At 37.4% G+C, this 27,962-nt stretch overlaps 1 protein-coding gene across 2 annotated transcripts in view; it reads right to left on the bottom strand.

The window, feature by feature from the left end:
- The window catches only part of LOC114340314 (kinesin-like protein KIF12), a 139,664-nt gene extending 111,818 nt beyond the window's left edge, over nt 1-27,846 (bottom strand). For both annotated transcript variants that reach the window (XM_050658316.1, XM_050658317.1), the window contains exon 1: nt 27,722-27,846. The gene's annotated coding sequence lies outside the window, so the exon portion shown is untranslated. The remainder of the gene's footprint in view (nt 1-27,721) is intronic.
- Between the last annotated feature and the right edge of the window lie 116 nt (nt 27,847-27,962).

Genomic DNA, 27,962 nt, shown 5'->3' with positions numbered 1-27,962 from the left:
TCTGACCCTGGTGAGATTCGAACCCACAACCTTTCGGATTTTTTCGATCCAAAGGCAGGCGCTCTTACCCTTGAGCCACGGAGGAATCGGAATTGGATTAAATGACTAATTTTAAACAACTTTTGTTCTATAGAGTTTTTTCGCTAAGTCAATACTTTTCGAGTTATTTGCGAGTGAATATGTTCATTTTTAACAAAAAAACTTGTTTTTGGACGGTTTTTCGGAGATAACTGAAAAAGTAAGTATTTTGTCGAAAAAAATATTCTTAGCAAAAATATAGCTTATAAAAAATTGAAAAAAAAATGGTGTATGCATGAGGTCTGTAGACCCAGTAGGAGCAGAGTTGTAGCTAATGAAAGTTAGGTTCTTCTTCGTCAAATTCCAAATCGAATATTTCAATGTGAAATAACCCAAAAACGGAGCATTTTCGGGCAAAATTCATTTAAACTTTTTTAAAGTGTTTAAAAAAATGTTTATTTTTGTTTTCTAAAAAAAATTTAAACATTAAAATTAAGTAAGTTACGCTGATTATTTCATTCATAGGAGATTCTGACCAATAGAAAGCTACAAAAATCTAAATTAAATCGATAATTTTTGATAATTTCCCGTCGTCAAGTATATTACGTCAGATGCCCTTCGTTGCTACGAAAAAATACATTCAGTGACATTAATGACTATTAATATTTTAAAAATTTTAAAAGTGATGACTTTCAACCGTGAAATATGTATAACACCTGTGTGTTTAATTGAACTAATTTGTATTTACATAAATAAAATACAATAAAATTTTGGTTTTGAACAGTTTTATTCATGAAATAATCGCAACAAATTGCACGCGATCTCTAAAATTAATATAGACTTTTTGCCCTCGTGACACTTTGAAATAATTTCACTCGCCTTCGGCTCGTGAAATTAAAACTGTCAAAGTGACACTCGGGAAAAATTCAATAATTTTAGAGCTCTTGTGCAATTACTACTGAAAATATTGTTGGTCCCTTTTATTTTTTGTTAAAGAAAATCGCGAAAATCATCCCCTAATTAGCATCACAAATAAATTTTATCATTACCACTTGAAAAGTTACTTTGCTTATGTATTATTTGTACAATCTGTAAGTTTCATCGGTTCAAAGTGCTTATTTTTGAAAAAGCTGTAGTTAAAATGGCTTGAACGAGTTTCAGAAAAGCAAAACGAACATTTTATTACTCTATGAGATTTTTGGTATTACTAATAATTTTTAAGTTAATTCCATAAAAAATTTAATTAAAAAAAAAGTTTAATTTTAAACCCATTTTTTTTAAATGAGCACTTTGAACCAATGAAACTTAGAGATAATATAAACAATACATAAGTAAAGTAACTTGTGAAGCGATAACGATTAATTTTATTTGGAAAGCTAATTGAGCGGTGATTTTCGCGATTTTTTTAGCAAAAAATAAAAGAGACCAGCAATATTTTGAGCGTAAGTCACTTACTTTTAATGTTATAAGTTTTTTTAAAAAACAAAAATAAACCTTTTCTTAAACACTTTTAAAAAGTTGAGTTTCCCCGAAAAGAGCTCCGTTTTTGGGTTATTTCAAATTGAAATATTCGATTTGGAATTTGACGAAGAAGAATCTACTTTTCATTAGCTACAACTCTGCTTGTACTGGGTCTAGAGAACTCATGCATACACCATTTTCTTCAATTTTTTATAAGCTATAATTTTTGCTAAAAATATTTTTTCTTAAAATACTTACTTTTTGAGTTATCTACGAGAAACCGTCAAAAACATGTTTTTTTTTGTTAAAAATTAACATATTCATTCGCAAATAACTCGAAAACTATTACCTTAGTGAAAAACCTCTATAGAACAAAAGTTATTTAGAATTAGTCATTTTATACAAATTCGGACTTTTTTTAAACGTATATGTTTTCACCCCCGAAAAAAATTTTCAGCCCGTATTTCCCATTTTTTTTTAAATGGAGGGGATGTAGAATTGTAGACTTTTTCTTATATAATAATAGACAATTTCAACTACCTATTCCCAAATTTTCATCCTTCCTTTATTTTTTTGGGGGTTTTCGTAAAATTTTGTGTTCCCTGATCGGGCTACTAGTAAAATTTTAAGTTGTACAGTCGAATCCGCTTATTAGAATACCGGTTAAAGGAATATCCTGCTTTAAGGAATAGAAATTTGAGTTCCCGAAACGTCTATACCTGCAACCAATGATCGGTTATTAGAATATCCCGGTTATAGGAATACTTTTGCATGGCACGAAGGCTATTCCAATAAGCGGGTTCGACTGTACTTATAATGACCATCTACATCAACGACCAACCAATGCACCCCCAGACTGAGAGTTTTTTTTACGCTGACGACCTCGGTATCGCCGTAAAAGGGAAAACACTCACACAAGTAGAGTTGACAATGGAAGAGGCTTTAAACATGATGTCAACTTACTAAAAACAACACTCATTAAAGCCAAACCGTACTAAAATCCAAGTATGTGCATTCCATCTCAACAATCATTTGGCGCATGTAAAACTAAATTTATCTTGGGAGGGACAACGCTTGGAACATACTGATAGGCCCAAATATCTTGGAGTGATACTAAACCGTTTACTAAGATATAAATTCCACTGTCACCAGACGACCGTAGGTAGATGCGAACATATTATGTCTCACAATAATATGTCCAGCACCATATGCACATATGAAAGGCACCAATTATATGGGTTTGACGAACCGCCAGGAACCTTCTTCTCTAGGTGCCGTCTCCGCTTCGAAGGTTGGCAATAATCAGAGAGATTTTTACTTTTGAGACCGCGGCTCTAAATAATTCGTTGTTACTACACCCAAACCATTCCCTAAGGTTCTTTAGCCAGGAGTTACGCCTCCTTCTTATGGATTTTTCCCCCTTGCATAATGACCTGAAGTATTAGATATTTATCTCCTCTCATCATATGTCCCATATATCTCAGTTTTCTTCTCTTAATTGTTAGGCCAGGAACCAGTCAACTTAAATCAAGGAAAAGGTTCGAATATGAAAAATGTCAGCATCCAACTACCCGAACCGTTCCCCCTACATCCAGAACGACCTAATACTCTGGGCTAATTAGCAAAATACAAGGAAATGTTGTTTACCAGCAATTTTATTGCTGGAATCGAATCTTATGATTGTATATATTAATAATATAGGTGTGCAAAGTCCGTAGATAGTGTGCCACTTTTTTTATAAACAAAATGGCGCTCGAAAATTGTGCTTTTTTCAATTTTTGCTCTATAACTCCAAAGATTTTAACTTGACGCCAAAAACACTCAAATAAAAATTCGCCGGAATTAAATTCTGCATAGAGACGTGTTTTTTCCGATTTACTTCGACGAAAATTTTCCCCGGAAAATGCGGGGTTTTTCAACAAAATCTTTAATTTTCAACTAAAATTTTAGATAAGTAATTGTTTATCAATAATTAAATAACTTGGTAATATAGAAGCTCTTTTCATATAGATAATAATTCCAGAAGACGATGGAAATTGAATGAACAGTTTAGCAACAATTGAATTACAATAATTATGATATATAAGAATAACTCTGATTTTTGTATAAAAAGACACTGTACCTATCTAATGTACTTTATAGAATTGAAATTGGACTATTTAAGCGGCTTCAGGAATATTTTAAAATTATAAACAATTTTTATATATAATAGTGAAAACAGTATTAGAAAAAAAGCGGCAGTACGCTTCTTTAAAAGAAAAAAACGTTTAATTTTGATGAGTGGTTCTGGAGATACAACCGGTCAAAGTTAACCGGCATTTACGACAAAGATATAAACAATAGGATCATAATTCTCGAACCATCATCTTTTTAATTTTGTCGTCTTTCTCTACACTAATTTTTATATCTTTAACATACTCATAACATATATTCTTATAATAAAAACTATCGATATTACGAGTCAAACTTGCCAAAAATAGCAAAATTTCAATCAAAAATTAGGTTGGAGAAAATGTAATCTCACAAAATAGCTTCTTTCTCGGCTTCCCATGGAGCAATTTTCTTCATTATTTTTTGTTCCCTAGTAACTCGAGTAGAGCCATCTGACTAACGCATTATTAAATGTCAAACTTGCTTTTGTTTTGTTATGATAGATTAATTTATTTATAGGAAAAGAAAACTACATGCATATGTTTTCCAGTTGTAGACTTTTTTAAGATAAACTTACTACAAGTGTACGTTTTACTGTTAAAAGCACAAATATTCTCATTTGAAAGCTGTAAAATTATTTAAACAATCTTTATTTAAACAAATTAAAAAATTTTGTTATAATCAATAAATTAATTTATTATAACAAAACAAAAGCGAGTTTGACATTTAATAATGCGTTAGTTATATGGCTCTACTCGAGTTACTTGGGAACAAAAAAAGAATGAAGAAAATTGCTCCATGGGAAGCCGGGAAAATGCATTTTTTTAACGTATAGCGATTTTGAACTTTAAGATTACATTTTCACCAACCTAATTTTTGATTGAAATTTTGCTATTTTTGGCAATTTTCACTAGTAATACCGATAGTTTTTATTATAATAATATATGCTATGAGTATTTTAAAGATATGAAAATTAGTGCGGAGAAAGAGGACAAAAATAAAAAGGTGAAAGATATCTTTGCCGTAAATGCCGGTCAAATTTGACCGGTTGTATCTCAGGAACCACTTAGCACAATTAAACGTTTTTGCTTTTAAAAGAAGCTCCATGTCGATTTTCTTCCAATATGTACCGTTTTTGCGATTTAATTTAATTTAATATTTCCCGAGATATTCTATTTGTTTATAAGCCAAAAAATTGTTTATAATTTTAAAGCATTCCTGAGGCCGCTTAAATAGCTCAATTTCAATTCTGTAAAGTAAATTAGATAGGTACAGTGTCTTTTTATATAAAAATCATAGTTATTCTTATGTATCATAATTACTGTGGGTATTATAGCGACCGGAAATTTTTAATTAACAATTCAATTGTTGCTAAACTGTTCATTCAATTTCCATCTACTTCTGGAACTATAATCTATATGAAAAGATATTTTATATTGCCAAGTTATGTAATTACTAATAAACAATTTGTTTCAGTATGTTTAAACCATTTCTTTGGACTAATAGTAATTAGAAAATTAGTTAGTGCAGATATCAAGTTAGGTAGTTTTTCAGTCGCTATCTAATTTGTAAACAAAGTTACTATATTCAGTCTCCCCTATTAAGACACTTATATAAAAAATTGATAATTGTCAGTGTCAGAGAAAAAGTAATAAAGGTTGGAAAATTTGTAGAAGAGAACGAAATTTGACTGAGTTTCCATTAATTAGTTGCAGCTAACCTAATTTGATTGATTCTTAATTCGAAACCTGGCAAGTTAAGGAGTAGAACAAGATAAAGAAGTTAATCTAAAGTAAAAGTGTTCGAAACACAATTACTTATCTAAAATTTTAATTGAAAATTAAAGATTTTGTTGGAAATACCCGCATTTTCCGGGGAAAATTTTTATCGAAGTAAATCGGGAAAAACACGTCTCTATTCAGAATTTAATTATGGTGAACTTTTATTTGGTTGTTTTTGGTGTAAAAATAAAATCTTTGGAGTTATAGAGCAAAATTTAAAAAAGCACGATTTTCTGGCGCCATTTTGTTTATAAAACAAGTAGCACACTATCTGCGGACTTTGCATACCTATATGATTAATATATACAATGATAAGATTCGATTCCAGCAATGAAATTGCTGGTAAATAACTTTTCCCAAAAATGACCTATTCTCCGATAATCTGCCCAGACTATAATGGAAAGAACCTGGACTGGAGAACCTGGCGGACACAGAACCGCATACGCACCGGTGTTGCCCCTGCAAAACAGAACCTCATTAAATGGGACATCACGACAGATAACAACGCACTTGGTGAATGTGGGGAAATACAGAATGTGGTGCACCTGAGAGTGTGCAGACTTTGCCCATCACAGTGTACCTTCCATGATTTATGGCTCGAAAATAGAAAGGGTGTAGACTTAGCCCGATACTGAGTAGAAAAACTGTAGACTCCAGACTCAAAAAAGTAAAGTACAGCTGGTTCCAAAAAAACTGATACGACTCTTAAAGCGTATTTTGTAGAAAATTGAGCAGTGTATTTTGAAGGATAAATACTTATTATTTACATACTGTCACTGTCACTGCCATTTCTTAAAATTTGTCAGATAACTTATTCTGTTCCACCTCAAAAAATGGCTCCACATGCTAGCAAATAAGTAAAAGCAAGAATTGTAACGAAATTAGAAGATGGTTGGTCACTTTCTGCCGTAAAGAACCATTTTAACGTAAGCAAAACAACAGTTTTTAATATTAATAAAAGATGGAGAGAACAAGAAACTCTTGAAAGAAAGCAAGGTTCTGGAAGACCAAAAATATCTACCGCTCATGAAGATCGTACGCTTTTGGAGAGATTAGAAGAGAATCCTTTTGAAGATGCGAAAACTGCAAGAATTTAAAATACCTATTATAATATCAAAATTTAGATATTAATAATTAATATAATTTATGAATTAACATTATGTAATCAGTTGTTTGTAATTTGTTTGTTTATTTTATTATTTGTCTGTCATAATAAATATAATATAATGTCAAAACAATCAAATACACTGCTCAAAATGATCAAATCTTACTTAGAGTCGTATCAGTTTTTTTAGGAAACAGCTGTAAGTATACTTACTACATGTAATGGTACTATACCAACAAATAGACATCATAAAATACCTGAAAAAATAAGATGTAACTAACACATTGGGAGATTTAAAGTACAAAATAGGAAAACGCCAAGTCAGTATGAAGACATAGTTGGTAAATATGGCTTGGGATTTGGGAACAAGCCATACCTACTATGAACCTTTTTGTAATCTAACAGACATAAGCCTCCCCTTGTGTTTTCTATATTCGCCAGGGCCGTATTTACAGGGGGGCTTGAGGGGCTATAGCCCGAAGCGGCAGATTTTAAAAGGCGGCAATTTTTAGCACGAACTTTTTGGCGGCGACGGCGATCTCAAAAAATTGTGAATTTTAAAGATTTACTAACATTTATTTCCCTCCTTTAATGGGTACATCGTCTGTCCCGTCCGCGGCAAAATTCGAGTTTAAAAGATGAATCATGAATGTCTATGCAATGCGTATCGCGTATGGGTGTTGCCACTAGCGCTTCTGTCACTGTCAGGCAAATCAAAACTAAACTGAACCTAAACCTGAACAGTCCCACTTCACACTCACAGGAGATATTGTGTGTTTTTGTTTTTACTGTTGTTGTGTTCTGTACCAGTGCAGTGTACCCTTGTGAAAAGTAAAGGTTCAGAATATATTTTATTAGATTAGAACGTTCAAAAGTAAGAAGGTAAGTCCAAAATTTATTTACTTTTTCACTGTCTTACCTGACTTTGTTTAGGTATCTGTCTCGTATTTTGATCTGAATTAGCAAACAAAATAACACGCTAGTATGATTATGAACTGTATGAAGTGTATAGTTTGCATTTTCATCTAGCTTTGTTCGAAATAACAACGTCGCACCGCGCCGGCCGAGCTCATCGTTATCTTCAGTTCTCAGAAATGTTTTCGGAACAACGCTTTTATTAAGTTATACCAGTTGTGTTAAGGAGTAAGGACACTGGACATTCTATTGAGTTTGTCTATACTTATAAAATATTATTTTCAAGTGATTATAGCATAGCCTACTACCATTTATTGTAGGTTGTTTTTAAAACCAAACGATCTTACGATTTCAACTTTCTTAACCCTCTGTGTTCGTGTTAACTTAATTTAATTTTTTAATTTTAGAACAATGAGCGATGGAAGAAAACAGCCGAGTGGAGCTGAGTACAAAAGGTTGGCGGATTTGAAAGCTAAAAGAGAACAAAAGGTCATAGAGCAGACTCACAAAATTTCATCGTTTTTTAAAAAGCCTAATCCAAATTGTACTTTAAGTACTACCACTTCTACCAGCACATCCAACATAGAAGATGAATCCCCAACGAATCGCCTACGTGAAATAGAAATCGAATCCGAATCTGAAGACACCAAGTGGACTACAAAAGATAGGCCTTCTTGTGAAGAAGTCACCGTAACAAATCCTAATCTGAATGAATCTAATGAAACCGACATTGCCAATCCAACATTAAAAAGTTTTAACACTATTGAAGATCCTGCTTTGTGGAAGATTGATGATTCAACACGAGACTATGTTTGTAAGCATGGCTTTGAACAAGACTTGAATAAACTTAATTTCGAGGCTTCAAAACGGCTTATTGGGGAACAATTTCGTTTTCTTTCCACTGGCTTTTTCAAAACTCAATTGGTCAATGGAAAAGAAATAAGATCTTATTTGATGTACTCTGAAAGTACGGGAAAGATTTTTTGTGTTCCCTGTCAACTTTTTGGGGGAACCACAAAAATAGCAACTCAAGGATTTGACGACTGGAAGCATCTAGATAGTCTAAAAAAACATGATCACTCAGCAGAGCATAAATCTTGTATGCTGGCAATGAAGAATAGAGCGCGCTCGTTCGCAAACGTATCTTCACTTCTGTTTTCGCAAATAGAAGATGAAAAACTATATTGGCGAAACGTGTTGAAGAGAGTTGTTGCAGTGATCCAATCACTGACGTCCGCTGGATTATCTTTCAGGGGCGATGTTGAGCATTTCGGATCGAACAACAGTGGCAATTTTATAATGGGTCTGGAGCTATTAGCAAAGTTTGACCCTTTTCTGTCTGAACATATTGCCAAGTATGGGAATCCTGGACAAGGGCGCACGTCGTATCTATCTTCGACTACTTATCAACAGTTTGTACAATTGATGGCACATAAAGTGACAAATAGCATTCTCCAAGAGATCAAGACTGCAAAATACTACTCAATCATAGTAGATTCAACACCAGATATATCTCATGTGGATGAGTTGGCTATCATCATAAGGTACGTCAAAGAAAATGGAATTCCAATTGAGAGATTTCTGTGCTTTATCCCTAATGTTGGACATGGGTCAGAGGCACTTTTCAAAGCAGTCATAGACGTACTATCAAAGTACGAGATAGACATCCAGAACTGTAGAGGTCAATCTTACGACAACGCTTCGAATATGTCTGGGGCATACAGTGGTCTTCAGGCTCGTATCAGAGAAGTTTGCCCTGAGGCCATATACACACCATGTTCTGCTCATTCAGGGTTGTTTGTATTTTTTTCAAGCTCAACCAAGAGATGGGAAGTCCTCCAAAGGGAACTTAAAAACAAAGAAACCCTAAGTTTGAAAAGTTTGTCAAAGACGCGTTGGTCTGCACGTGATGACGCCTGCAAAAGCCTCAATAGAGACTGGAAGGGAGTTTTTGCGGCCCTTAGTGTTATCGCCAATGACAATAGCGAGAAAAGTAACACTAGAAATGAAGCCTCCGGATACTTGAAAAAGTTGAGTCGACTAGAGACTGCTTTTCTTTCTTTGTTATGGGGAGATCTTTTGGAAAGGTTTAATGCAGCTAGCAAAGCACTCCAGGGGACCAGTGTAAACATACATGACATCACACAAGTGTACAACTCACTAACCGAATATGTGTCAGGAATACGTAATGATTTTGACATATACGAAAACTCAGCTCTGGTTAATTCTGTGGTGTGTGAGTATGAAGACACCTCCAAAAGAAGGAAGAAAATGAAACTCCAAGCTGGAGAGTCCCGAGAAAATGAAGTAGTTCTCAGTGGTAGAACAAAGTTCAAAAATGACACTTATCTTGTCATTCTTGACAGGCTTCTGACAGAGATGACGAAGCGAAAGGAAATATACGACGAGCTGTCTGCACGGTTTGAGCTTCTTTCTTCAGGGGTTGGCTGGGAACGTGGACAAATCACTATAAGTGCCAAAAAGCTCTGCAACGAATACACTAAAGATCTCCCAGATTTTGAAACATTTGCTAACGAATGTGTCCACTTTTTTGGTTTTGTCAAAAGTGTTGACAAAGAGCCACCAAAAACATTTGTTGAGCTTCTGCAGTTAGTCTACAGCACAGGGTTACAAGAGTTGTACCCATACATGGACATCGCACTCAGGCTCTTTCTCACTACACCAGCGTCAAACTGCTCTGCAGAGAGATCGTTTTCCGTGCTGAAAAGAATTAACAATTACCTCCGATCATCACATACACACGAACGCCTCAATCAGATGGCAGTATTGACGATCGAAAGAGAAATTACGAAGTCACTTAACTTCGACGATGTGATTGACTCATTTGCCCAATGTAAATCACGGAGGAAGAATCTGTAATTTAATAAAATAGTTTTCAACCAAATGAATTGTTTAATTTAATTTTAAAGTGTATAGGTACTTTGTTGTTTTGTAAGTAAGTAAGAACTATGCTATGAGATTCACTAAAATAATGCATCATCTGTTTCTGTTGTACATGCTCATATACCTAAAGTTATTACTTTAATTAAATTATGAATTAGCAAAATAACGTATTTTTTATTAAGCATATCATACCGTACATTACATTATGAATCAAAATAAATAGGTAGATTCAATATTGATACTTTTAGATGTACCCCAGGAGTATAAAGCTGATATTGCGCTACGTATTAATGCTAGAAAATAATGAATGAGGACTTCCTGGAAGTCCAATTCCTCCGGGATGGAGAGAGTATAATTTTGCATTATTTAGCGTTTTCTATGTTTACGTTAAAAAGGCGGCAAAATCAAGATAGCCCGTAGGCGGCAAAATCGTAAATCCGGCCCTGATGTTCGCCTGTCTTGATCTGTTTTTTGTGGTATTATATGCCTCGTTTATGTGCTTTTGGTCGTCATTGTACTAGTCTCTTGCCCAATTCTCTTTGCTTTGTCTTGCAATATGCCCTACCCATTTTGACGTAGATTTGTTGATAGCTTCGATAATTTCTTCCACTCGTACTATCGATTTTCTTCTTAGATCCTCGTCATAGGATCTCTTGGAGGTTATATTTACCAAAATTCTTTTAATAGCTCTTTAACTTGTTCTACGTCTATTAACAGATTGGTTAGTAGGTGATATTGTCTTTTATTCCATTAAGTCATGGCAAGAACGATACGTATCAAAACCTTTGGTTCTAAATTAATTGATATTTTACAATAAAAATCTTCGTTTGCATACCTACATATTAGTTACAAACACAGTGAAAGAGTAAACCGATTAAAAAAAAAAACAAAAAAAAACAAAGAATCGAAAGAATGGTTTGATGAGCAATGTTACAAAAAGTCAATTTAAGCACCTCGCAAGAAACAAATGGCAACAGAGGGCCGAACAGGAACAACTGAACCAATATAGAAAAGAAGAAAAAGAAGCATTGAAAAACTCTATAGAAGAAAGAAGGACACATAGATCTCCGAACAAATGCAAGAATTAGAAACGAATAATAAAGATAACAAGAAATTATTCGAATATATAAAACAACAATATAGTACCACAAAAGCTATTACAAAAATAAACAAAAATGATTGGGAAAAACATGTCACGGACCTATACAAAAACAACCAAAAAGCAGATTCAGAGAACCGACTAAGTCAATACACAGAAAAAATATAGGACCATATCAACAGGGCTTTAGAAAAGTAAGATCCACAATAGATGCAATACACGTACTAACACAAACAATTGAAAAAAGCTATGAACATGACATAGAATTACACATACTATTCATTGACTTTCAACAGACTTTCAACAGCATATATAGACAACAGCTACTAAAGGAAATAAAAAGAATAGACATACCTGCAAAATTAATAAGACTGACTAGAATGACAGTGAAAGACTCAACAGCAAAAGTTAAAAAACAAGTGAAGGAGATACAAACGACATCAAAATAGAACTTGGGGTAAAACAAGGAAACATTATGTTAACGACACTATTAAATATTGCTCTAGAAGGAGTAATCAGGGACACAGGGCTGGAAAAGACAATTATTCGAAGCTCAACACAGGTCATAGAATATGCGGATGACCTGGGACTGGTAGCACGAGATAAAAAAGACTAGAAGAGAATAAAATAAAATACCTAATAACCACAAGAGACAATGTAAACAGAATAACAGAAATAAAGATAGGTGAAAATACATTCCAAAGGGTAGATTGTGATGGTTAACTGCAAAAATGGAAGGAGTATAATAGAGATAAACGAAAGAATTAAAACAGGTAATAGAGTATATTGGAAATATCACCGACTACTGGACAAAAACCTGAGCAACAACAAAATCAAAAATTATACAGCCGCAATTAGACCAGCCTATTGAGCAGAGGTAATGTGCCTTATAAAAAAAGACGAAGAAAAATTAAGAATAATTGAGAGAAAAATTATGAGAAGAATACATGGCCCAGTAAAGACAGAAGCAGGTCAATCTAGAAAGCTTATGAATAATGAAATAATAAATATAACTGAAGGAGAAGATATAGTGAAATTCATTAAAGCACAATGACTCAGATGGTTTGGGCATACACAAAGAAGAACCGATCAGGAAGATAATGAACTGGAAACCAGTAAAAAATAGACCAAGAGGAAGACCAAATATAAGATGGGAAGATCAACTATTAGACGATATATCAAAGTTGGAAATTGCAAACTGGAGAGAACAGATTTAGAACAGGAGATAGTGGAAGAAGATAGTAGAGAAGGCAAAAAACATCACAATCTATAAACGGGGACCCAAGGGAAACTGCAGTCTAATCCAACGCGTGAAATGGATTCAACGAGCTTATAGTATTTGAGCCACCTTTACTCTAGGTCCATAATATAATAAACCGATTCACTGGAATAAAACCGATCAAACTGGGAAACAGTAAGTGATAATTGGGACCCTGACGTAGAAATTGAAAACATCTTTTGATGGTCGCTAGCCTTCGGTAGAAGACGGCACATAAAAAAGAAGAATATAAGTGATTGATTCGATACTTGATTGGAGTTCATTTTATCTAACAAGAAAACACTAAAAAATTTTTTTGCACGATTGATCATTTTTGACTGTTTACCGTGACAGATTTTACGTCAGTAGGTGACATTTACTAGCAACTCGACGGTAAGTAATCCAACTCGACGGTAAGTACTCCAACTCGACGGTAAGTAATTCAATTACCGTCGAGTTAAAAAATCTCTTAATTTTAATTTATTTTTTGAAAGAATAAAGAAAACTAACGAATTATTTATTAATATTGAAACTTATGGTACAATTTGTTAAATTATTTAATGAAATCCCACTTGTTTGGGCTGTGGTTTCACTTCTAACAGAAACTCCCGCAGAATCGCATACATTAGTAGTATTACTAGTATTGCACAATATGTTTTCGGCAAAATCTATTTTATTTTGAAGACAATCTTCTACATAGCTTTCTGCCACTGTCGATGAACGCCAACCTCCATGACGCTTTAATCCAAGGACATCAACACATTTATTAGCCAAAAGCGTTGCTGATGTCCTCCTGAACGAATGGCCAGTATAGTTCTCGGGATTAGGCAAATTTAAGAATTTGGCAATTTGAGAAGGCCAGCCCCCGATTGTCCCTTTCCCTATTACTTGAGCACAACATTTTCCGTTGGCGTATCTTAAGAACAAATGATTTGATTTTACTTGTAATGGACGAAGTTTTATATACTTTTGCAGAATTTCTAAATATGGAATTTTATCGTCTGGTTTATTAACGACTGTAAAAGTACGCTGGATGTTCGTTTTTGTATTGGGTACTTTTACAATCATTAAACCATCGGTTTGTTGGATGTCATTCATAGTAATATTATATAATTCTTCTCTTCTACAGGCACCAGATATTCCCAATATCATTGCGACCTACAAATTATGAAAAAATCTTCATTAGAGTATTTCTTTTACCTAAACTAGCTTATATTACCTTGTGAACTAGAAATTCTTCATCCGGTGCTTCCATCAGAAATTTTTAAAATTGCTCCCGTGTAAAAATGCTCGCTTTCTTAGGCCTATAGCCAACATTTTTTTTCTTCAAATACGCGATCAAAGTTGAAAACTTGGAAATATCAATGCCATCATAAAGAAAAACGGTGGATTTAATCATTGAATATTCTGCCCAGAGGCATCCAGGAGCTTTCAACTGCATATGTCTTTGAACGAAATATGCCAATAGAGTCTTTTCTTCGATTCTTAAATTCTTGCCTTCGCACCATTTTTTAAAACTTTGGTAGGTATTTTGATAACTGATTTTGGATTTTTCGGGAATAATTGCGGAACACCCTTCTTCCCAAGCCCGTTCAATTTCTTCAAATTCACTTTCGCTCATATTTTAATTTATAATAATCAAAATTGTACTTAAAATTATTGACAACTAAATAAAAACTCAATTCTCCATTGTTGTTATGCACCATAGTTACTACCTAACAACCAAAGTATCTATCTTGATAAAATGAATGAAACTAGTCAATATGACGAAAATGTTTAATTTTATAATTTATAATGGTATCAATCGTGCAAAAAACGTTATAAGCATGTCGAACGTTAAGGGTAACCGATCTCAGACAATAATTGGAGTCGTCGCTCCGCTCCTCCTCCAAACAATTGTCTTCGATCGGTATAAAACCCTTACCGTTCTCCATACTTAATATACTATTGTTTTCAATACCTTCACAAAATTTACTACAAATTAACGTCACTACAGCTGTTTCTAATAAACGATTTTTAATGGGAAGTAAGCCACAATTTTACCAAAAAAATGGTTTTATTAACGTTTCGAATCCCAAATCGGGTTTCGTTCTTGTTTCGGCTGACTATACGTTGGTACCTTTTTCATGTGATGTATTTTACAGTGTGTTTGCACTTAACTGTAATTAAAAATTCAAAATAAGCTGAGCTTAATTTGTAATCAATTTTGTCGAAGAATTGAAAACAAAAGTTTTTCAGTCTAAGTTTTTCAACCTAATAAAAATATTTGTAAAATAACATATTTTTAAAAGATTTTAAATGAAAAACTTATTGGACCATTTTCCTGGTGACAACCTCTATGGCTTCTAAAAATTGCAAGCCAGATGTATGATGCAGTGAAGACAAGAGGGAATTCTAAAAAGTTGCAATTCACAACCCCGTCTACAGTTTGGTAAAGTTCCAACGGAAAATGGACCTAGTTACTCTATAGGAGTAATACTAATATAAAATAAAAATGTATACCATTTTTATTCAGTTGCAATGCGAGTATGGTGGCTCCTGACTTCTGAGCCACCTTAGATAATTAGGGGTTGGTTACCCCCGACCATAAGGGTTGATGTAGTAAATAACTCTCACAGTTAATACATTTATTTATACGTGGAGTATTTAACGGTAAGTAGCTGGTGGTATATTATTTGCTTAATGTGATGTTACTCGCTGGAATCTCAACTACTAATTGATTTTTCTGTTCCCCGTGAAAGTATAATTAAAGGTCGATTATTTTGTTTTATGTTTTGGTAAGCAAAAGTGAGAGTGATTCAAAACTGCTGACTGCTAACAAACATACATTGATTATTATTGCAACTTGACCTTGTATCAAATACTAGCATGTATCGATGTGGTAATCTAGGTTAATCGTATTTATTAAAAACAAACATATTTGTTTTTACCACGGGCATTTAATTATTAAAGAGTTTGCCTTAAGAAGATGTTTACTGAGATGCTGTGTATCCCAACACACGAGGCCAAAACTGTCTTAATTTTTACTTAGGTTAGAGAGCGCATCCAGCACTCTTATCGACGATTTCACCTCTTGTTAGAGGCTCTTCAGATAATGCATAGGGTGCTATCTCTACTCCAGGTAAAAATTTTCGACATTTATTAGTCCCCCATTGCAACTGACGTGAAGGTAGTAGGTGCGTAGCGGCATCTGCTAAATGAAAGTCTAAGTTTTTCAACCTAATAGAAATATTTGTAAAATAAAATATTTTTAAAATGGGGGGCTAATAAATATCGAAAATTTTTACCTGGAGTGGAGATAGCAGCCTATGCATTCTCTGAAGAGCCTCTAACAAGAAGTGAAATCGTCGATAAGAGTGCTGGTCTGCTGGTTGCGCTCTCTAAACTAAGTAAAAATTAAGACAGTTTTGGCTTCGCATTGCAACTGAATAAAGATGGTATACATTTTTATTTTATATTAGTATTACTCCTATAGAGTAACTAGGTCCATTTTCCGTTGGAACTTTACCAAGCTGTAGACGGGGTTGTGAATTGCAACTTTTTAGAATTCCCTCTTGTCTTCACTGCAGCATCCATCTGGCTTGCAATTTTTAGAAGCCATGGAGGTTGTCACCAGGAAAATGGTCCAATAAGTTTTTCAATTGAAAATCTTTTAAAAATATTTTATTTTACAAATATTTTTATTGGGTTGAAAAACTTCGACTTTCATTTAGCAGATGCCGCTACGCACCTACTACCTTCACGTCAGTTGCAATGGGAGACTAATAAATGTCGAAAATTTTTACCTAGAGTAGAGATAGCAGCCTATGCATTCTCTGAAGAGCCTCTAACAAGAGGTGAAATCGTCGATAAGAGTGCTGGTCTGCTGGTTGCGCTCTCTAACCTAAGTAAAAATTAAGACAGTTTTGGCTTCGCATTGCAACTGAATAAAAGTTTTTATTTTTAAAAACATTTTTAACATTTTTAAAAGTTTTCACTGTTTTATTGTCAGAAGAAGAAACTCTACGTACAGTTGTTCATATTCATAATTACTGTTATGTCGTATATTCATATAATATACCTAACCATTCAATTGAACACAATTGGAAATGACGAATGAAAGTAATAGTAATTGACTAAGTTTTCACTCTAATGGCATACAACATATCCCACCAGAATGAAAACAATGGGAACCTTCTCTGGTTACACCTCCGAGGCTTCTACAATTTGCAAGCCATACGGATGCTGAGACTAAGGAAGATGAGGGAATTCTACAATTTACAATTCACGTCACATCTGCCCAGCGCGGTAAAGTTCCAACGAGACTGGTTCCCTTCATACTCCACACAGAGTAAATGTAAAACAAAAATGAATAACCATTTTCAATTTCGTTGCAAAACGAAAATACAGCCGAACCATATTCCAGTCCAATCAGAGAGTGCTGCAAGCACCTCTACCGGTTTCGAAACTTATTAGTCTCTCATCAGGAGGCACATATGCTGCTCTCCCTGATCCAACCAAAACAAACCCCAGCGTGCAGTCCCGAATTGCAACGAACGAAATGGCATAGATGCCCTAGCGGCAACTGCTAGCAAAAGACTAAGTTTTCACTCTAATGGCATACAACATATCCCACCAGAATGAAAACAATGGGAACCTTCTCTGGTTACACCTCCGAGGCTTCTACAATTTGCAAGCCATACGGATGCTGAGACTAAGGAAGATGAGGGAATTCTACAATTTACAATTCACGTCACATCTGCCCAGCGCGGTAAAGTTCCAACGAGACTGGTTCCCTTCATACTCCACACAGAGTAAATGTAAAACAAAAATGAATAACCATTTTCAATTTCGTTGCAAAACGAAAATACAGCCGAACCATATTCCAGTCCAATCAGAGAGTGCTGCAAGCACCTCTACCGGTTTCGAAACTTATTAGTCTCTCATCAGGAGGCACATATGCTGCTCTCCCTGATCCAACCAAAACAAACCCCAGCGTGCAGTCCCGAATTGCAACGAACGAAATGGCATAGATGCCCTAGCGGCAACTGCTAGCAAAAGACTAAGTTTTCACTCTAATGGCATACAACATATCCCACCAGAATGAAAACAATGGGAACCTTCTCTGGTTACACCTCCGAGGCTTCTACAATTTGCAAGCCATACGGATGCTGAGACTAAGGAAGATGAGGGAATTCTACAATTTACAATTCACGTCACATCTGCCCAGCGCGGTAAAGTTCCAACGAGACTGGTTCCCTTCATACTCCACACAGAGTAAATGTAAAACAAAAATGAATAACCATTTTCAATTTCGTTGCAAAACGAAAATACAGCCGAACCATATTCCAGTCCAATCAGAGAGTGCTGCAAGCACCTCTACCGGTTTCGAAACTTATTAGTCTCTCATCAGGAGGCACATATGCTGCTCTCCCTGATCCAACCAAAACAAACCCCAGCGTGCAGTCCCGAATTGCAACGAACGAAATGGCATAGATGCCCTAGCGGCAACTGCTAGCAAAAGACTAAGTTTTCACTCTAATGGCATACAACATATCCCACCAGAATGAAAACAATGGGAACCTTCTCTGGTTACACCTCCGAGGCTTCTACAATTTGCAAGCCATACGGATGCTGAGACTAAGGAAGATGAGGGAATTCTACAATTTACAATTCACGTCACATCTGCCCAGCGCGGTAAAGTTCCAACGAGACTGGTTCCCTTCATACTCCACACAGAGTAAATGTAAAACAAAAATGAATAACCATTTTCAATTTCGTTGCAAAACGAAAATACAGCCGAACCATATTCCAGTCCAATCAGAGAGTGCTGCAAGCACCTCTACCGGTTTCGAAACTTATTAGTCTCTCATCAGGAGGCACATATGCTGCTCTCCCTGATCCAACCAAAACAAACCCCAGCGTGCAGTCCCGAATTGCAACGAACGAAATGGCATAGATGCCCTAGCGGCAACTGCTAGCAAAAGACTAAGTTTTCACTCTAATGGCATACAACATATCCCACCAGAATGAAAACAATGGGAACCTTCTCTGGTTACACCTCCGAGGCTTCTACAATTTGCAAGCCATACGGATGCTGAGACTAAGGAAGATGAGGGAATTCTACAATTTACAATTCACGTCACATCTGCCCAGCGCGGTAAAGTTCCAACGAGACTGGTTCCCTTCATACTCCACACAGAGTAAATGTAAAACAAAAATGAATAACCATTTTCAATTTCGTTGCAAAACGAAAATACAGCCGAACCATATTCCAGTCCAATCAGAGAGTGCTGCAAGCACCTCTACCGGTTTCGAAACTTATTAGTCTCTCATCAGGAGGCACATATGCTGCTCTCCCTGATCCAACCAAAACAAACCCCAGCGTGCAGTCCCGAATTGCAACGAACGAAATGGCATAGATGCCCTAGCGGCAACTGCTAGCAAAAGACTAAGTTTTCACTCTAATGGCATACAACATATCCCACCAGAATGAAAACAATGGGAACCTTCTCTGGTTACACCTCCGAGGCTTCTACAATTTGCAAGCCATACGGATGCTGAGACTAAGGAAGATGAGGGAATTCTACAATTTACAATTCACGTCACATCTGCCCAGCGCGGTAAAGTTCCAACGAGACTGGTTCCCTTCATACTCCACACAGAGTAAATGTAAAACAAAAATGAATAACCATTTTCAATTTCGTTGCAAAACGAAAATACAGCCGAACCATATTCCAGTCCAATCAGAGAGTGCTGCAAGCACCTCTACCGGTTTCGAAACTTATTAGTCTCTCATCAGGAGGCACATATGCTGCTCTCCCTGATCCAACCAAAACAAACCCCAGCGTGCAGTCCCGAATTGCAACGAACGAAATGGCATAGATGCCCTAGCGGCAACTGCTAGCAAAAGACTAAGTTTTCACTCTAATGGCATACAACATATCCCACCAGAATGAAAACAATGGGAACCTTCTCTGGTTACACCTCCGAGGCTTCTACAATTTGCAAGCCATACGGATGCTGAGACTAAGGAAGATGAGGGAATTCTACAATTTACAATTCACGTCACATCTGCCCAGCGCGGTAAAGTTCCAACGAGACTGGTTCCCTTCATACTCCACACAGAGTAAATGTAAAACAAAAATGAATAACCATTTTCAATTTCGTTGCAAAACGAAAATACAGCCGAACCATATTCCAGTCCAATCAGAGAGTGCTGCAAGCACCTCTACCGGTTTCGAAACTTATTAGTCTCTCATCAGGAGGCACATATGCTGCTCTCCCTGATCCAACCAAAACAAACCCCAGCGTGCAGTCCCGAATTGCAACGAACGAAATGGCATAGATGCCCTAGCGGCAACTGCTAGCAAAAGACTAAGTTTTCACTCTAATGGCATACAACATATCCCACCAGAATGAAAACAATGGGAACCTTCTCTGGTTACACCTCCGAGGCTTCTACAATTTGCAAGCCATACGGATGCTGAGACTAAGGAAGATGAGGGAATTCTACAATTTACAATTCACGTCACATCTGCCCAGCGCGGTAAAGTTCCAACGAGACTGGTTCCCTTCATACTCCACACAGAGTAAATGTAAAACAAAAATGAATAACCATTTTCAATTTCGTTGCAAAACGAAAATACAGCCGAACCATATTCCAGTCCAATCAGAGAGTGCTGCAAGCACCTCTACCGGTTTCGAAACTTATTAGTCTCTCATCAGGAGGCACATATGCTGCTCTCCCTGATCCAACCAAAACAAACCCCAGCGTGCAGTCCCGAATTGCAACGAACGAAATGGCATAGATGCCCTAGCGGCAACTGCTAGCAAAAGACTAAGTTTTCACTCTAATGGCATACAACATATCCCACCAGAATGAAAACAATGGGAACCTTCTCTGGTTACACCTCCGAGGCTTCTACAATTTGCAAGCCATACGGATGCTGAGACTAAGGAAGATGAGGGAATTCTACAATTTACAATTCACGTCACATCTGCCCAGCGCGGTAAAGTTCCAACGAGACTGGTTCCCTTCATACTCCACACAGAGTAAATGTAAAACAAAAATGAATAACCATTTTCAATTTCGTTGCAAAACGAAAATACAGCCGAACCATATTCCAGTCCAATCAGAGAGTGCTGCAAGCACCTCTACCGGTTTCGAAACTTATTAGTCTCTCATCAGGAGGCACATATGCTGCTCTCCCTGATCCAACCAAAACAAACCCCAGCGTGCAGTCCCGAATTGCAACGAACGAAATGGCATAGATGCCCTAGCGGCAACTGCTAGCAAAAGACTAAGTTTTCACTCTAATGGCATACAACATATCCCACCAGAATGAAAACAATGGGAACCTTCTCTGGTTACACCTCCGAGGCTTCTACAATTTGCAAGCCATACGGATGCTGAGACTAAGGAAGATGAGGGAATTCTACAATTTACAATTCACGTCACATCTGCCCAGCGCGGTAAAGTTCCAACGAGACTGGTTCCCTTCATACTCCACACAGAGTAAATGTAAAACAAAAATGAATAACCATTTTCAATTTCGTTGCAAAACGAAAATACAGCCGAACCATATTCCAGTCCAATCAGAGAGTGCTGCAAGCACCTCTACCGGTTTCGAAACTTATTAGTCTCTCATCAGGAGGCACATATGCTGCTCTCCCTGATCCAACCAAAACAAACCCCAGCGTGCAGTCCCGAATTGCAACGAACGAAATGGCATAGATGCCCTAGCGGCAACTGCTAGCAAAAGACTAAGTTTTCACTCTAATGGCATACAACATATCCCACCAGAATGAAAACAATGGGAACCTTCTCTGGTTACACCTCCGAGGCTTCTACAATTTGCAAGCCATACGGATGCTGAGACTAAGGAAGATGAGGGAATTCTACAATTTACAATTCACGTCACATCTGCCCAGCGCGGTAAAGTTCCAACGAGACTGGTTCCCTTCATACTCCACACAGAGTAAATGTAAAACAAAAATGAATAACCATTTTCAATTTCGTTGCAAAACGAAAATACAGCCGAACCATATTCCAGTCCAATCAGAGAGTGCTGCAAGCACCTCTACCGGTTTCGAAACTTATTAGTCTCTCATCAGGAGGCACATATGCTGCTCTCCCTGATCCAACCAAAACAAACCCCAGCGTGCAGTCCCGAATTGCAACGAACGAAATGGCATAGATGCCCTAGCGGCAACTGCTAGCAAAAGACTAAGTTTTCACTCTAATGGCATACAACATATCCCACCAGAATGAAAACAATGGGAACCTTCTCTGGTTACACCTCCGAGGCTTCTACAATTTGCAAGCCATACGGATGCTGAGACTAAGGAAGATGAGGGAATTCTACAATTTACAATTCACGTCACATCTGCCCAGCGCGGTAAAGTTCCAACGAGACTGGTTCCCTTCATACTCCACACAGAGTAAATGTAAAACAAAAATGAATAACCATTTTCAATTTCGTTGCAAAACGAAAATACAGCCGAACCATATTCCAGTCCAATCAGAGAGTGCTGCAAGCACCTCTACCGGTTTCGAAACTTATTAGTCTCTCATCAGGAGGCACATATGCTGCTCTCCCTGATCCAACCAAAACAAACCCCAGCGTGCAGTCCCGAATTGCAACGAACGAAATGGCATAGATGCCCTAGCGGCAACTGCTAGCAAAAGACTAAGTTTTCACTCTAATGGCATACAACATATCCCACCAGTATGGCTTGCAAATTGTAGAAGCCTCGGAGGTGTAACCAGAGAAGGTTCCCATTGTTTTCATTCTGGTGGGATATGTTGTATGCCATTAGAGTGAAAACTTAGTCTTTTGCTAGCAGTTGCCGCTAGGGCATCTATGCCATTTCGTTCGTTGCAATTCGGGACTGCACGCTGGGGTTTGTTTTGGTTGGATCAGGGAGAGCAGCATATGTGCCTCCTGATGAGAGACTAATAAGTTTCGAAACCGGTAGAGGTGCTTGCAGCACTCTCTGATTGGACTGGAATATGGTTCGGCTGTATTTTCGTTTTGCAACGAAATTGAAAATGGTTATTCATTTTTGTTTTACATTTACTCTGTGTGGAGTATGAAGGGAACCAGTCTCGTTGGAACTTTACCGCGCTGGGCAGATGTGACGTGAATTGTAAATTGTAGAATTCCCTCATCTTCCTTAGTCTCAGCATCCGTATGGCTTGCAAATTGTAGAAGCCTCGGAGGTGTAACCAGAGAAGGTTCCCATTGTTTTCATTCTGGTGGGATATGTTGTATGCCATTAGAGTGAAAACTTAGTCTTTTGCTAGCAGTTGCCGCTAGGGCATCTATGCCATTTCGTTCGTTGCAATTCGGGACTGCACGCTGGGGTTTGTTTTGGTTGGATCAGGGAGAGCAGCATATGTGCCTCCTGATGAGAGACTAATAAGTTTCGAAACCGGTAGAGGTGCTTGCAGCACTCTCTGATTGGACTGGAATATGGTTCGGCTGTATTTTCGTTTTGCAACGAAATTGAAAATGGTTATTCATTTTTGTTTTACATTTACTCTGTGTGGAGTATGAAGGGAACCAGTCTCGTTGGAACTTTACCGCGCTGGGCAGATGTGACGTGAATTGTAAATTGTAGAATTCCCTCATCTTCCTTAGTCTCAGCATCCGTATGGCTTGCAAATTGTAGAAGCCTCGGAGGTGTAACCAGAGAAGGTTCCCATTGTTTTCATTCTGGTGGGATATGTTGTATGCCATTAGAGTGAAAACTTAGTCTTTTGCTAGCAGTTGCCGCTAGGGCATCTATGCCATTTCGTTCGTTGCAATTCGGGACTGCACGCTGGGGTTTGTTTTGGTTGGATCAGGGAGAGCAGCATATGTGCCTCCTGATGAGAGACTAATAAGTTTCGAAACCGGTAGAGGTGCTTGCAGCACTCTCTGATTGGACTGGAATATGGTTCGGCTGTATTTTCGTTTTGCAACGAAATTGAAAATGGTTATTCATTTTTGTTTTACATTTACTCTGTGTGGAGTATGAAGGGAACCAGTCTCGTTGGAACTTTACCGCGCTGGGCAGATGTGACGTGAATTGTAAATTGTAGAATTCCCTCATCTTCCTTAGTCTCAGCATCCGTATGGCTTGCAAATTGTAGAAGCCTCGGAGGTGTAACCAGAGAAGGTTCCCATTGTTTTCATTCTGGTGGGATATGTTGTATGCCATTAGAGTGAAAACTTAGTCTTTTGCTAGCAGTTGCCGCTAGGGCATCTATGCCATTTCGTTCGTTGCAATTCGGGACTGCACGCTGGGGTTTGTTTTGGTTGGATCAGGGAGAGCAGCATATGTGCCTCCTGATGAGAGACTAATAAGTTTCGAAACCGGTAGAGGTGCTTGCAGCACTCTCTGATTGGACTGGAATATGGTTCGGCTGTATTTTCGTTTTGCAACGAAATTGAAAATGGTTATTCATTTTTGTTTTACATTTACTCTGTGTGGAGTATGAAGGGAACCAGTCTCGTTGGAACTTTACCGCGCTGGGCAGATGTGACGTGAATTGTAAATTGTAGAATTCCCTCATCTTCCTTAGTCTCAGCATCCGTATGGCTTGCAAATTGTAGAAGCCTCGGAGGTGTAACCAGAGAAGGTTCCCATTGTTTTCATTCTGGTGGGATATGTTGTATGCCATTAGAGTGAAAACTTAGTCTTTTGCTAGCAGTTGCCGCTAGGGCATCTATGCCATTTCGTTCGTTGCAATTCGGGACTGCACGCTGGGGTTTGTTTTGGTTGGATCAGGGAGAGCAGCATATGTGCCTCCTGATGAGAGACTAATAAGTTTCGAAACCGGTAGAGGTGCTTGCAGCACTCTCTGATTGGACTGGAATATGGTTCGGCTGTATTTTCGTTTTGCAACGAAATTGAAAATGGTTATTCATTTTTGTTTTACATTTACTCTGTGTGGAGTATGAAGGGAACCAGTCTCGTTGGAACTTTACCGCGCTGGGCAGATGTGACGTGAATTGTAAATTGTAGAATTCCCTCATCTTCCTTAGTCTCAGCATCCGTATGGCTTGCAAATTGTAGAAGCCTCGGAGGTGTAACCAGAGAAGGTTCCCATTGTTTTCATTCTGGTGGGATATGTTGTATGCCATTAGAGTGAAAACTTAGTCTTTTGCTAGCAGTTGCCGCTAGGGCATCTATGCCATTTCGTTCGTTGCAATTCGGGACTGCACGCTGGGGTTTGTTTTGGTTGGATCAGGGAGAGCAGCATATGTGCCTCCTGATGAGAGACTAATAAGTTTCGAAACCGGTAGAGGTGCTTGCAGCACTCTCTGATTGGACTGGAATATGGTTCGGCTGTATTTTCGTTTTGCAACGAAATTGAAAATGGTTATTCATTTTTGTTTTACATTTACTCTGTGTGGAGTATGAAGGGAACCAGTCTCGTTGGAACTTTACCGCGCTGGGCAGATGTGACGTGAATTGTAAATTGTAGAATTCCCTCATCTTCCTTAGTCTCAGCATCCGTATGGCTTGCAAATTGTAGAAGCCTCGGAGGTGTAACCAGAGAAGGTTCCCATTGTTTTCATTCTGGTGGGATATGTTGTATGCCATTAGAGTGAAAACTTAGTCTTTTGCTAGCAGTTGCCGCTAGGGCATCTATGCCATTTCGTTCGTTGCAATTCGGGACTGCACGCTGGGGTTTGTTTTGGTTGGATCAGGGAGAGCAGCATATGTGCCTCCTGATGAGAGACTAATAAGTTTCGAAACCGGTAGAGGTGCTTGCAGCACTCTCTGATTGGACTGGAATATGGTTCGGCTGTATTTTCGTTTTGCAACGAAATTGAAAATGGTTATTCATTTTTGTTTTACATTTACTCTGTGTGGAGTATGAAGGGAACCAGTCTCGTTGGAACTTTACCGCGCTGGGCAGATGTGACGTGAATTGTAAATTGTAGAATTCCCTCATCTTCCTTAGTCTCAGCATCCGTATGGCTTGCAAATTGTAGAAGCCTCGGAGGTGTAACCAGAGAAGGTTCCCATTGTTTTCATTCTGGTGGGATATGTTGTATGCCATTAGAGTGAAAACTTAGTCTTTTGCTAGCAGTTGCCGCTAGGGCATCTATGCCATTTCGTTCGTTGCAATTCGGGACTGCACGCTGGGGTTTGTTTTGGTTGGATCAGGGAGAGCAGCATATGTGCCTCCTGATGAGAGACTAATAAGTTTCGAAACCGGTAGAGGTGCTTGCAGCACTCTCTGATTGGACTGGAATATGGTTCGGCTGTATTTTCGTTTTGCAACGAAATTGAAAATGGTTATTCATTTTTGTAATAGTAATTCTTAATCAAACAAATACTGACATGTCTCCAAATCGATAAAAAGTAATAATCATATTTTACATGTTATCTGTACGAGCAATTTCCTATATGGACTTTAGGCATAAGCAAATACAACAACGCCAATACTGTCTGTATTTTACCATTAAGTAAATAAACGGTATTAATAAGATTGTATATATATAAACACTTTTTGTCGAGTTATTTCCATTCAAAATATTTCGTTCATACCAGAGAAACAAGGTGCTCCCGTGACTTTGACCTAGTTAGGTATCTTGACCCTTTTTTGAGTTTTATGGACCTCGTTGACCTAATGTCAACGTTCATAACAAAGCCAAAAAAAAAAAGAAATACAAAAGAATGCCAAGACCACTGGATAAGTTTAAAGAGTCATAAGCTCGAAATGTTTTTAAAAATTACACAGCAGGACCAGAGAATACACAACAAACTTGAGCAAGACATTATTGACACACAATTTGGATTTAGAAATGAACTGGGAACGACAAAAGCCCTACCTGCGGAAATAAGAGTAAATGGTTACAATTTTCATTGTAGCAACTGATGGAAAAATACAGGCATAAAGAGACCAACGCTCATATGGTATTCATTGATCTTGAGAAAGCATATGATAGAGTTCCTCGAGAGATTCTGTGGTGGGCACTCAATAAGAAAGGAGTCCCTGGCGAATATGTAAAGTTTGTGGGAGATATGTATGAGGGAGTAACGACTAGTGTTAGGACAGATGTGGGAGAGACTGATAAATTTCAGGTGAAAGTAGGATTGCACCAAGGCTCGGTGCTTAGTCCTTATTTATTCTCATTAGTTTTGGACCAGATAACAGCAAAACTACAGGGTAGCATTCCATGGTGCCTAATGTATGCTGATGATGTAGTGTTAATAGGAAATAGTGAAAGAGACTTAGAACAAAAACTGGAACAGTGGAGACAAGCTCTGGAGGAAAAAGGTTTAAAACTTAGTAGGACAAAAACAGAGTATTTGGAATGTTCATTTAAAGATGGAGTTACTACAAATAAAATGGTATCTTTGGATGGTGAAATGATTGTGAAAAGCAATAGTTTTAAATACCTAGGATCGGTATTACAGAGTAATGGAGAAATACGGAACTGAATGTTGGACAGTGAAAAAGAAAGAGGAACAACGAATGCATGTGGCGGAAATGAGAATGCTTAGATGGATGAGTGGAGTGACAAAGAAGGGTAAAATTAGAAATGAGTATATTAGGGGAAGTCTAGGTGTGGCACCAATTGATGCCAAAATGAGAGAGCATAGATTGAGATGGTTTGGTCATGTTCAACGTCGAGACGTTAATCACTCAATACGAGGAATAGCTGAAGTGCAGATTCCTGGAAGGAGTAGGAGAAGAAGACCAAAGAAGACCTGGGGAGACGATAAGGCAGGACATGTTGGTAAAGGGGATTAACATTGATATGGCCCAAGATAGAATTGTGTGGAGAAATGCAATTAGGGAAGCCGACCCCGCATAGGGATAAGGCAAAAAGAATGATGATGATTTAAAATTTCAGTGATCTATAAATAGGACGGTGGCATATAATGTATAATACAACAAGTATAATTCAGTTTACTACAGTCCTAAATATCTACTGATTTTTTTTTAATTTGAACAAATTTTAAGGGTTGAAAAAAAATAAAAATTTTAGTGATCTATAAATAGGACGCTGGCCTATAATGGGTTAAACCAAGCAACTTACCTCAAAGCTTAAATAAACCGATTTGGAGTCTCGCGAACACGTCTAGTATAAGGTAAAACTACAATACGATACGTTAGTCTCGACAACCCTTCAAATAATACTGGCAACAATTTATTTTTCAAACACCAAACACAACAATTGAGACCCCTGGCGTCGCTACGCGCCAATAGATTAATACAAACCCGACGTCCGTCGCGATGACTACTTGCTTATTATAATAGATAAAAACCCTAAAAATTCG

This window comes from Diabrotica virgifera, chromosome 8 (genome assembly GCF_917563875.1).
Source record: "Diabrotica virgifera virgifera chromosome 8, PGI_DIABVI_V3a".
Lineage (NCBI taxonomy): Eukaryota > Metazoa > Arthropoda > Insecta > Coleoptera > Chrysomelidae > Diabrotica > Diabrotica virgifera.
Note: the sequence above shows the minus strand (reverse complement) of the source record. Positions and strands in the feature narration are given on the sequence as shown.